Consider the following 10,923-nt stretch of genomic DNA (forward strand, 5'->3'; position numbering starts at 1 on the left):
TTCAGGATTGTTGTTTTCTCTGTTTGGCTTAGTTTTTCGGATCTTTGCTGTGGAGGGATGGTGTGGTTCTTCTGCCTAGAGTGCCATTTTGCCAGAACCTTGAAATTTGATAATTTTATATGATTGGGGATGGTTCATATAATCAAGAAGAAACCTACAATTATTTTTCCTTTTAAAATACTTTTGCCTGTGGATTCAACTTTGTTTCATACTAGCCTTCTTTCACCTCTGTCATGGATCGAATTGTGTCTCCCAAAAATACATGTATCAATTCGCCTAGGCCACGATTCCCACTATTGTGTGATTGTCTACCATTTTGTCATCTGATGTGATTTTATTATGTGTTGTAAATCCTATCTCTATGATATTAAATAAATGGGATTAGTGGCAGTTATGTTAATGAGACAGGACTCAGTCTACAAATTTAGATTGTGTCTTAAGCGGATCTTTTTTGAGATATAAAAGAGAGACATAAGAACATCATACCACCAAGAAAGCAATGGCAGGAGCAGAGCACGTCCTTTGGCCATCCAGTTCCTGTGCTGAGAAGCTCCTAGACCAAGGGAAGCTTGACGACAAGGACCTTCCTCCAGAACAGACAGAGAAAGCCTTCCCCTACAGCTGGCACTCTCAATTTGGACTTCTAGCCTCCTAGACTGTGAGACAATAAATTTCTCCTTGTTAAAGCCATCCACTTGTGGTATTTCTATTGTATCAGCCCCAGATAACCAAGACAAACTGCTTTTTTTTTTGCATTTAAACTGAAACTTTAAGAATCACATTGTCTTATGCATGTCCATTCTAAATAGCATAGAGCAAATTTTTGTTTTTAATCTGATGTGGAGTAATTTTTCTTTTAGTAATTGTATTTATTTGATTTATAGCAATTGTTATAATGTCTGTGGCCTAACTTCTCTCAACGTATATATGTGTGTGTATATATATATGTTTTTGTGTTTCCTTTTTTTCCCTTTTGGTATAAGTTCTGCTCCTGCCTACCCATAATTTTGAAGGTATATATACACTTCATTTCTATTAGTTTGCTGTCTCTCTCTCTATATATATATAGTTTGCTATATATATATATTTTAATTTGCCTATTCTTTTTTATTTGAACAACTTTTTTAAAATAATCTTTTATGTTTCTTTTGTAGTATTACAAGTTTTTTTATTATTATACTTTAGATGGTTTACAGAACAAACTAGCTTCTCATTAAACAATTAGTACACATATTGTTTTGTAACATTGGTTACCAACCCTACAACATGTCAACACTCTCCCTTCTCAACCTTGAGTTCCCTATTACCAGCTTTCCAGCTTTCCTGTCCCCTCCTGCCTTCTAGTGCTTGCTCCTGGGCTAATGTGCCCCTTTAGTCTGGTTTTGTTTTATGGGCCTGTCTAATCCTTGGCTGAAGGATTAGAATGAAGGTGACTTCATTACTGAGCTAAAAGGGTGTCCAGGGGCCATACTCTTAGGGTTTCTCCAGCCTCTGTCAAGCCAGTAAGTCTGGTCTTTTTTTGTGAATTGGAATTTTGTTCTACGTTTTTCTCCAGCTCTGTGCGGGGCCCTCTGTTGTGATCCCTGTCAGAGCAGTCAGTGGTGGTAGCCGGTCACCATCTAGTTGTACTGGACTCAGTCTGGTGGAGGCCGTGGTAGTTGTGGTCCATTAGTCCTTTGGATTAATCTTTCCCTTGTATCTTGTTTTCTTCATTCTCCCTTGCTCCAGACGGGTTGAGACGAGTGGAGTGTCTTTGATGGCCACTCACAAGCTTTTAGACCCTAGACACTACTCACCAAAGTAGAATGTAGAAAATTTTCTTTTTAAAGGATAGCTACGAGTTGGAATCGACTCAACGGCTACAAGTTTTGGGTGGTTTATGCCAGTTGAGCTAGATGTTCCCCAAGACCATGAATATTGAATATATTGTGGACTGCCAGAAGAATGAACAAATCCGTTTTAGAAGAAGTACAGCCAGAATATTACTTGGAAGGGAGAATGGCAAGACTTCAGCTTGCTTATTTTGGACACGTCATCAGTAAAGGCCAATTGCTAAAAAAGGACATCCTATTTGATAAAGTAGAGGATTAGCAAAAAGGAAGGAAACCCTCTATGAGACAGACTGACACAATAAACCAAAACAATGAACTCAAACATATCAACAATTATGAAGATGATGCAGGACCAGGTAACATTTGGTTATTTTATCCATAGGATCGCTATGAGTTGGAGCCCACTCGTCGGCAGCTAACAACAACTTATATTTTATTTTACCAACTTCAGAAATAAAATGGTAACTATAGGTATTCTACTATGAAATATATTAGAATTAGTTTACTCCAAGTTCCTCCCACTTCTACTAAGACATCCAAATTTTTACCTTCAGTCTCAGTTAATTTTAATTATTTTGGTATAAATTTTTATCATGTAGCTCTTCTTTCATGATCAGTAACACTTTTCTGTTTTTTTAACCATAATTAACATAATTACTTAGACTTGTTTTAATTTTAAGGTATTGCTTGCCCTCTGCAAGTTCTTTTATGTAATGTGTCATTATTGTTTACGTCTTTATTTTGATTTATCTCATGTTTGGCAGTTTCACACAATTAAGTAGTTTTCTTATTCTTTCTAGACTACTTTAGGTTCTAGCAACTGCAACTTTAATAAAACACCTAAGTAGTTGGTGTCTCTGGAATTTTTGTGTCTATGTGTGTTTGCATTTTATGAGAAGAGGGTGATTAGCTATCATCAAATTTTTAAATAAATATGTTTGAAAAGTGTTTCCTAATCTATGGTCCAAGGCACCTAGAAGGTCTAGAGGTTATTATAAAATATAGTTAAGTCTATATGAACATATATATACAAATAGCACAACTATTACCATGAAGAATCTTTAATATTTTTCATGTTAAAGGGAAGTTCTTATACTGGGGAGCTTATAATCCAATTTATTAGAGAGTTTCATCATAAAGCAGACCTCTGCATTCTGTTTGCTAGTTGAAATTAATCCATCTGCTGGTTGAAATGCAGCGTATTGTATTGAATGCAGTTTGTACTCACATGTTTATCAATTAAAATAAATAATTTAGAAAAATGGCAGAGAACTGGGATCAAGACGGCAGAATAGTCAGACACTTCCTTTCATCCCTCTTACAACAAAGACCCAAAAAACCAAGTTAATCAGTTACATATGACAATCTAGGAACCCAGATTATCAAAGACAAAGTTGAGGAGTTGAACTGAGTGACAGGGAGAAAGACAGTTCAGAAACAGTGAAGAAGTGACAGTCAGGAGGTTGCTGGCACCCTGCTGGCTGGGTCAGCCTGCACATGCAGGCTGAGGTGAGCAGTAGCGTTTGGGACGCATTTCAACACTGCAGGATAGGCCGGGTGGCAGAGAGGTTGCAAAAGCCTCTGGAGCTGGGGGAAGTGCCCTGGACCTGTGAAAGTTAAGTGCAAGTGTCTAACTTACTGCCCGGCGTTGAAATAACCCCTCTCCCTCCAGGACTTTCACAGCTGAGAAGTGTCTCTTTCCCCTCACCCACCCCTACTCTGCTCCACTCAGACCACGAGTCCAGCAGTATTCAACAACTGCCACATGCCCTAAGCAGGGATTCAGGACTATCCATGCCCAAACCAGTCTTGCAGTTTTAAAAAATTGCTACGGCCCCTAAGACGAGAACTCAGGGTAGACACTGCCCCTTTGCCTAGTCACTGGCATAGGGGTCCAAAGACTTGTAGTACCCTTCACCCCTGCCTAGACCTGTGTGGGCTGATTCAACACCACAGGCCCTCATTAGCATAAAACAACAGGGCATACACCTGAAGCCCATTTTCAACTGTAGCAGCAAGGGGGAGTTGCAGATTCATGATATTTGACACTGCCCTGCCCATTAAGCAGGGACCTCACCCACCCACATCAGGGCCTGAGGTCTGGTGGTATCACCCACTCCATCTAGCCACTCATCACAGGGTCTGAGGACAAGTAGTGCCTCCCAGTCCCTACAGCCAACAGCACTGGGTGGCCAAGTACCGGATGCAAAACTCACCCTATGTGTTCTAGAGGACAGGGACATAACCTCCACCCAGACACTTGGGGGCAGCTGTCAGCCACCTGCATTGCTCAACACATAGCCCCGTACTGCAGCCAGATACCTGAGCCTAACCTGAACCCCCCTATGCAGCCCTGTCCATCTAGGACTGTAGGTGAGTCTGCACCACAAACTTGGTGACCAATGACATGGACACCTGAGCGGCATCCCCACAAGAAAATTGAACAGACTCCTGGGCTCACACACCTAGTAGTTGCTCTAACCACCTGGTGACAGGACAAGAGAGCTTCAAAGATGCAAACAACCAAAGTAGCTCACATGCCCAGCGTACTTGGGCATATCAAAACAAAATAAAAAGCTATGATACAGTAAACAAACATACAATAAATAAATATAATAACCTATTGATGGCTCGGAGACAACAGTCAATATCATATCACATAAAGAAGCAGGTCAAGATGGCTCCAGCAAGCATTCAAAATAAATAACCAGGAAACCTTCTGGAGGAAGATAAGTTCTTGGAATTACTAGAGTTAGAATTCAAAAGATTACTATACAGAGCTCTTCAAGAGATCAGAAAGATCAGGCAAAACTCAGACCAAGCCAAGGAACACACAGACACAGCAATAGAGGAATTCAGGAAAACAATACAAGAAGAGAAAAGCAAATTTAACAGGCTTCTAGAAAGCAAAGAGGGACAGCAACTAGAAATGCAAACGATTAACAATAAAATTTCAGAATTAGACAACTCAATAGGAGATCATAGGAGCAGAACTGAGGCAATGGAAGTCAGAATTAGTGAGATTGAAGATAAATCTCTTGACACCAATTTATTTGAGGAAAAATAAATGAAAAAGAGTCAAAAAATGAAGGAATGCTAAGAATTATGTGGGACACTATCAAGAAAAAAAACCTATAAGTAATTGGAGTACTGGAATGGGGGGTGTTAACAGAAAATACAGAGAGAATTGTTGAAGATTTGCTGGCAGAAAACTTAACTGATATCATGAAAGACGAGAAGATATCTAACCAAGAAGCTCATCGAACACCACACAGGGTAGATCCCAAAAGAAAGTCACCAGGACATATTATAATCAAACTTACCAAAACCGAAGGCAAAGATAGAATCTTGAGAGTGGCTAGGGATAAATGAAAAGTCACCTACAGAAGAGAATCAATAAGACTAAGTTCTGACTACTCAGCAGAAATCATGCAGGCAAGAAGGCAGTGTAATGACATATAAGACCTGAAGGAAAAAAAAAATTACCAGCCAAGAATTATATATCTAGCAAAGTTGTCTCTCACACATGATGGTGAAATTAAGGCATTTCCAGATAAAACAAAAGTTAAGGGAATACGTAAAAACTAAACCAAAATTAAAAGAAATATTAAAAGGAGTCCTCTGGTAGAAGAACCAACAATATCAGACAACCCAAGACTAGAACACAGGACAGAATAACCAGATATCAACCCAGATAGGGAAGCCACAAAAATAAGTAAAAGTTAAAAGACTGAAAATAGGGAAACAGAGATGTCAATATATAAATGATGACAACATCAAAAAAAAAAGAAGGAATAAATAGTGTAGTCATAGAGCTTCCATATGGAGAGGAAGTTAAGGTGATATCAGGAAATAACAGATCAGTTTAAACTTACAAAATAGAGGTAAATTTTAAGGTAACTACAAAGGAAGCTAACAAACCTACCCATCAAAATAAAAAAGAAAAACATAAAGACTCAGCAGACACAAAATCTACAATAATGAAAAAGACAAAAAGAAAATACATAAAGAAAAAAGACTCAGCACAGAAAATTAAGTGGAGCAATGAAACTGTCAACACCATAAAAAAAAAAAACGCATCAAACTGACAGCAGTAATCTCATACCTAGCAATAATTACACTGAATGCAAATGGACTAAATGCACCAATAAAGAGACAGAGAGTGGCAGAGCGGATAAAAAAAAACATGATCCATCTATATGCTGCCTACAAGAGACACACCTTAGAGTTAAAGACACAAACAAACTAAATCTTAAAGGATGGAAAAAAATACATCAAGCAAACAACAGTCAAAAAAGAGCAGGAGTGGCAATATTAATATGACAAAATAGACTTTAAAGTAAAATCCACTGCAAGGATAAGGAAGGACACTATATAATGATTAAAGGGTCAGTACACCAGGAGGACATAACCATAATATGCACCCAATGACAGGGCTCCAAAATACATAAAACAAACTCTAACAGCATTGAAAAGAGAAATAAACAGCTCCACAATAATGATAAGAGACTTTAACACACAACATTTGGTGAAGGACAGAACATCTAGAAAGAAATTCGGTAAAGACACAGAAGATCTAAATTCCACAATCAATCATCTTGATCTCATATGCATATCCAGAACACTCCACCCAACAGCAGCCAAGTATGCATTCTTTTCCAACGCACATGGAACATTTTCCAGAATAGACCATACTTTAGGCCACAAAACTAGCCTTAACAGGATCCAAACTATTGAAATATTACAAAGCATTTTTTGACCATAAAGCCATAAAAGTAGAAATCAATAACAGAAACAGCAAGGGGAAAAAAATCAAATACATGGAAACTGAACAACACCTTGCTCAAAAGCTACTGGGTTATAGAAGAAATCAAGGACAGAATAAAGAAATTCATAGACTCAAACAAGAATGAAAACACATCTTACCAGACCCTTTGGGACTCAGCAAAATCAGTGCTTAGAAGTCAATTTATAGCAATAAATGCACACATCCAAAAAGACAAAAAGGGCCAAAATCAAAACTTTAGCTACACAACTGGAACAAATAGAAAGACAGCAGCAAAAGAAGCCCTCGGACACGAGAAGAAAGGAAATAATAAAGATTAGATCAGAAATAAAAGAAATAGGGAATAGAAAAACAATTGAAAGAGTCAAGAAGACCAAAAGTTGGTTCTTAGAAAAGATCAACAAAATCAACAAACCATTGCCAAAACTGACGAAAGAAAAACAGGACAGGAAGCAAATAACCCAAATAAGAAATGAGATGGGCGATGTCACAACAGACCCAACTGAAATAAAAAGTATCATAACAGAATATTAGGCAAAATTGTACTCTGAAAAATTTGAAAACCTAGAGGAAATGGACAAATTTCTAGAAACACATTATCTACCCAAACTAACACAAACTGAGATAGAAAAACTAAATAAACCCATAAAAAAGAAGAGGTTAAAGGGGTAATAAAAAAACACCCAATAAAAAAAAAAATCCCTGGCCCTGATGGCTTCACTGGAGAATTCTACCAAACTTTCAGAGAAGAGTTAACACCACTACTAATAAAGGTATTTCAGAGCATAGAAAGGAAAGAATACTTCTGATCTCATTCTATGAAGCCAGCATAACCCTGATATCAAAGACAGGTAAAGATACCACAAAAAAAGTTAATTACACACCAATATCCCCCATGAACATAGACACAAAAATCCTCAACAAAATTCTAGCCTATAAAATTCAACAGCAAATTAAAAAAATAACTCATCATGATCAAGTGGGATTTATAACAGGTATGCAGGAATGGTTCAACATTAGAAAATCAATCAATGTAATCCATCATATAAATAAAACAAAAGATAAGAATCACATGATCTTATCAGTTGATGTAGAAAAGGCATTTGACAAAGTCCAACACCAATTCCTGATAAAAAAAATCTCAGTAAAACAGGAATAGAAGGGAAATTTTTGACATAATAAAGGGAATTTACACAAAGCCAAGAGCCAACATCATTCTAAATGGAAAGAGTCTGAAAGCATTCCCCTTGAGAATAGGAACCAGACAAGGATACCCTTTTATCCCCACTCTTATGCAACATTGTGCTGGAAGTCCTAGTCAGAGCAATAAGGCAAGAAAAAGAAATAAAGGGCATCCAAACCAGTAAGGAAGAAGTAAAAGCATCCCTATTTGCAGATGATATGATCTTATACACAGAAAACCCCAAAGAATCCACAAGAAAACTACTGGAACTAATAGAAGATTTCAACAAAGTATCAGGATACAAGATAAATGTACAAAAATCAGCTGGATTCCTCTACATCAACAAAGAGAACTTCCAAAAGGAAATTACCAAACTATAGCCCGCAAGAAGATAAAGTACTTAAGAATAAACCTAACCAAATACATAACAGACCTATATAAAGAAAACTACAAGACACTACTGTAAGAAACCAAAAGATACCTACATAGGTGGAAAAACATACCACACTCTTGGATAGGAAGACTCAACATTGTGAAAATGTCAATTCTACCCAAAGCAGTTTACAGTTACAATGCAATCCTGATCCAATTCCAATGACATTTTTTACACTCACTCTTTTCGTTTGTTTATTGTTGTAGTTTAAGTGATAGTTTACATTTTAAGTTAGTCTCTTATACAAGAATTTATGCATACGTTGTTATGTGATCCTAATTGTTCTCCCTATACTGTGACAGCACATTCCTCCTTTCCACCCCTGCTTTCCCATGTCCATTCAACCAGCTCCTAACCCTCTCTGCCTTCTCATCTCAACTCCAGACAGAAGCTGCCCATTTAGTCTCATGTATCTACTTGAGCTAAGAAGCACACTCTTCATGAGTATCATTTTATGTCCCACAGTCCAGTCCAATCTTTGTCTGAAGCGTAGGCCTCAGAAATTCTTTTAGTTCTGGGCTGATAGAAAATCCGGGGACCATGCTTTCTGGGGTTCCTCCAGTCTCAATCAGACCATTAATTGTGGTCTTTTTATGAGAATTTGAGTTCTGCACCCCACTTTTCTCCTGCTCCATCAGGGACTCTCTATTGTGTTCCCTGTCAGGGCAGTCATTGATGGTACCCGGCACCATCTAGTTCTTCTGGTCTCAAGCTGATGAAGTCTCTGGTTTATGTAGCCCTTTCTGTCTCTTGGACTAGTACTTTCCTTGTGTCTTTGGTGTTCTTCATTCTCCTTTACTCCAGGTGGTTGGGGCCATCTGATGGCATTTTTTAATGAGATGGACAAGCAAATCACCAACTTCATATGGAAAGGGAAGAGGCCCCAGATAAGTAAAGCAGTACTGAAGAAGAAAAACAAAGTGGGAGGCCTCATATTACCTGATTTTAGAACCTATTATACCGCAATGATAGTCAAAACAGCCTGGTACAATACAACAACAGATACATAGAACAATGGAACAGAACTGAGAACCCAGACGTAAATTCATCCACCTATAAGCAGCTGATATTTGACAAAGGTCCAAAGTCCATTAAATGGGGAAAAGACAGTCTCTTTAACAAATGGTGCTTGTGTATCTGGATATCCATCTGCAAAAAAACTGAAACAAGACCCATACCTCATACCGTGTACAAAAGCTAACTCAAAATGGATCAAAGACCTATACATAAAACGATAAAGATCATGGAAGAAAAAATAAGGACAATTCTAGAAGCCCTCATACATGGCATAAATAGTATACAAACCATAACCAACAATATACAAATGCCAGAAGAGAAACTAGACAACTGGGAGCTCCTAAAAATCAAACACTTATACTCGTCAAAAGACCTCATCAAAAGAGTGAAAAGAGAATCTACAGCCTGGGAAAATATTTTTGGCTACACCATATCTGATAAGGGTCTAATCTCTAAAATCTACAAGATACTGCAAAACCTCAACAACAAAAAGACAAATAACCCAATTAAAAAATGAGCAAAAGATATGAACAGACATTTCACCAAAGAAGACATTCAGGTGGCTAACAAACACTTGAGGAAATGCTCACAATCATTAGCCATTAGAGAAATGCAAATCAAAACTACAATGAGATACAATTTCACCCCAACAAAGATGGCACTAATCCAAAAAACACAAAATAAATGTCACAGAGGTTGTGGAGAGACTGGAACACTTATGCACTGCTGGTGGGAACGTAAAATTGTACAATCACTTTGGAAAACAATTTGGCACTTCCTTAAAAAGCTAGAAATAGAAGTACCATATGATCCAGCAATCCCCCTTGGAATCTATCCTAGAGAAATAAGAGCCATCACATGAATAGGTGTATGCACACCCATGTTCATTGCAGCATTATTCACAATAGCAAAACGATGGAAACAACCTAGGTGCCCATCAACAGAAAAATGGATAAACAAATTATGCTACATATACACAATGGAACACTATGCTTTGTCAAAGAACAATGCTGAATCCATGAAGCATCTCACAACATGGATGAATCTGGAGAGCATTATGCTGAGTGAAATAAGTCAATCACAAACGAACAAATATTGTACCAGACCACTATTATAAGAACTCAAAAAAAGGTTTAAACACAGAAGAAAACATTCTTTGATGGTTACAAGGGTGGGGAGGGATGGTGAGGGTTATTTACTAACTAGATAGTAGGCAAGAATTATCTTAGGTGAAGGGAAGGACAGCACTCACTACAGGGGAAGTCAGCACAACTGGACTAAACCAAAGCTAAGAAGTTTCCTGAATACATCCAAATACTTTGAGGGACAGAGTAGCTGGGGTTGGGACCTGAGGACCATAGTTTTTGGGGACATCTAGGTCAATTGGACTAACAAAGTTTATTAAGAAAATGTTCTGCATCCCAGTTTGGTGAGTGGTGTCTGGGGCCTTAAAAGCTTGGGAGCAGCCATTTATGATGTATCAATTTGTCCCAACCCACTTGGAGGAAATGAGAATGAAGAACACCAACAATATAAGACAATATTAGCCCAAGAGACTCCACCAGCATGAGCCAAGAAGAACTAGATGGTGCCCAGCTACCACCTATGACTTCCATGACAGGGAATACCAGAGTCCTGGATGGAGCGGGAGAAAAGTGTGGAGCAGAACTCA

This window comes from Trichechus manatus, unplaced genomic scaffold (genome assembly GCF_000243295.1).
Source record: "Trichechus manatus latirostris isolate Lorelei unplaced genomic scaffold, TriManLat1.0 scaffold00224, whole genome shotgun sequence".
Classification (NCBI taxonomy): domain Eukaryota; kingdom Metazoa; phylum Chordata; class Mammalia; order Sirenia; family Trichechidae; genus Trichechus; species Trichechus manatus.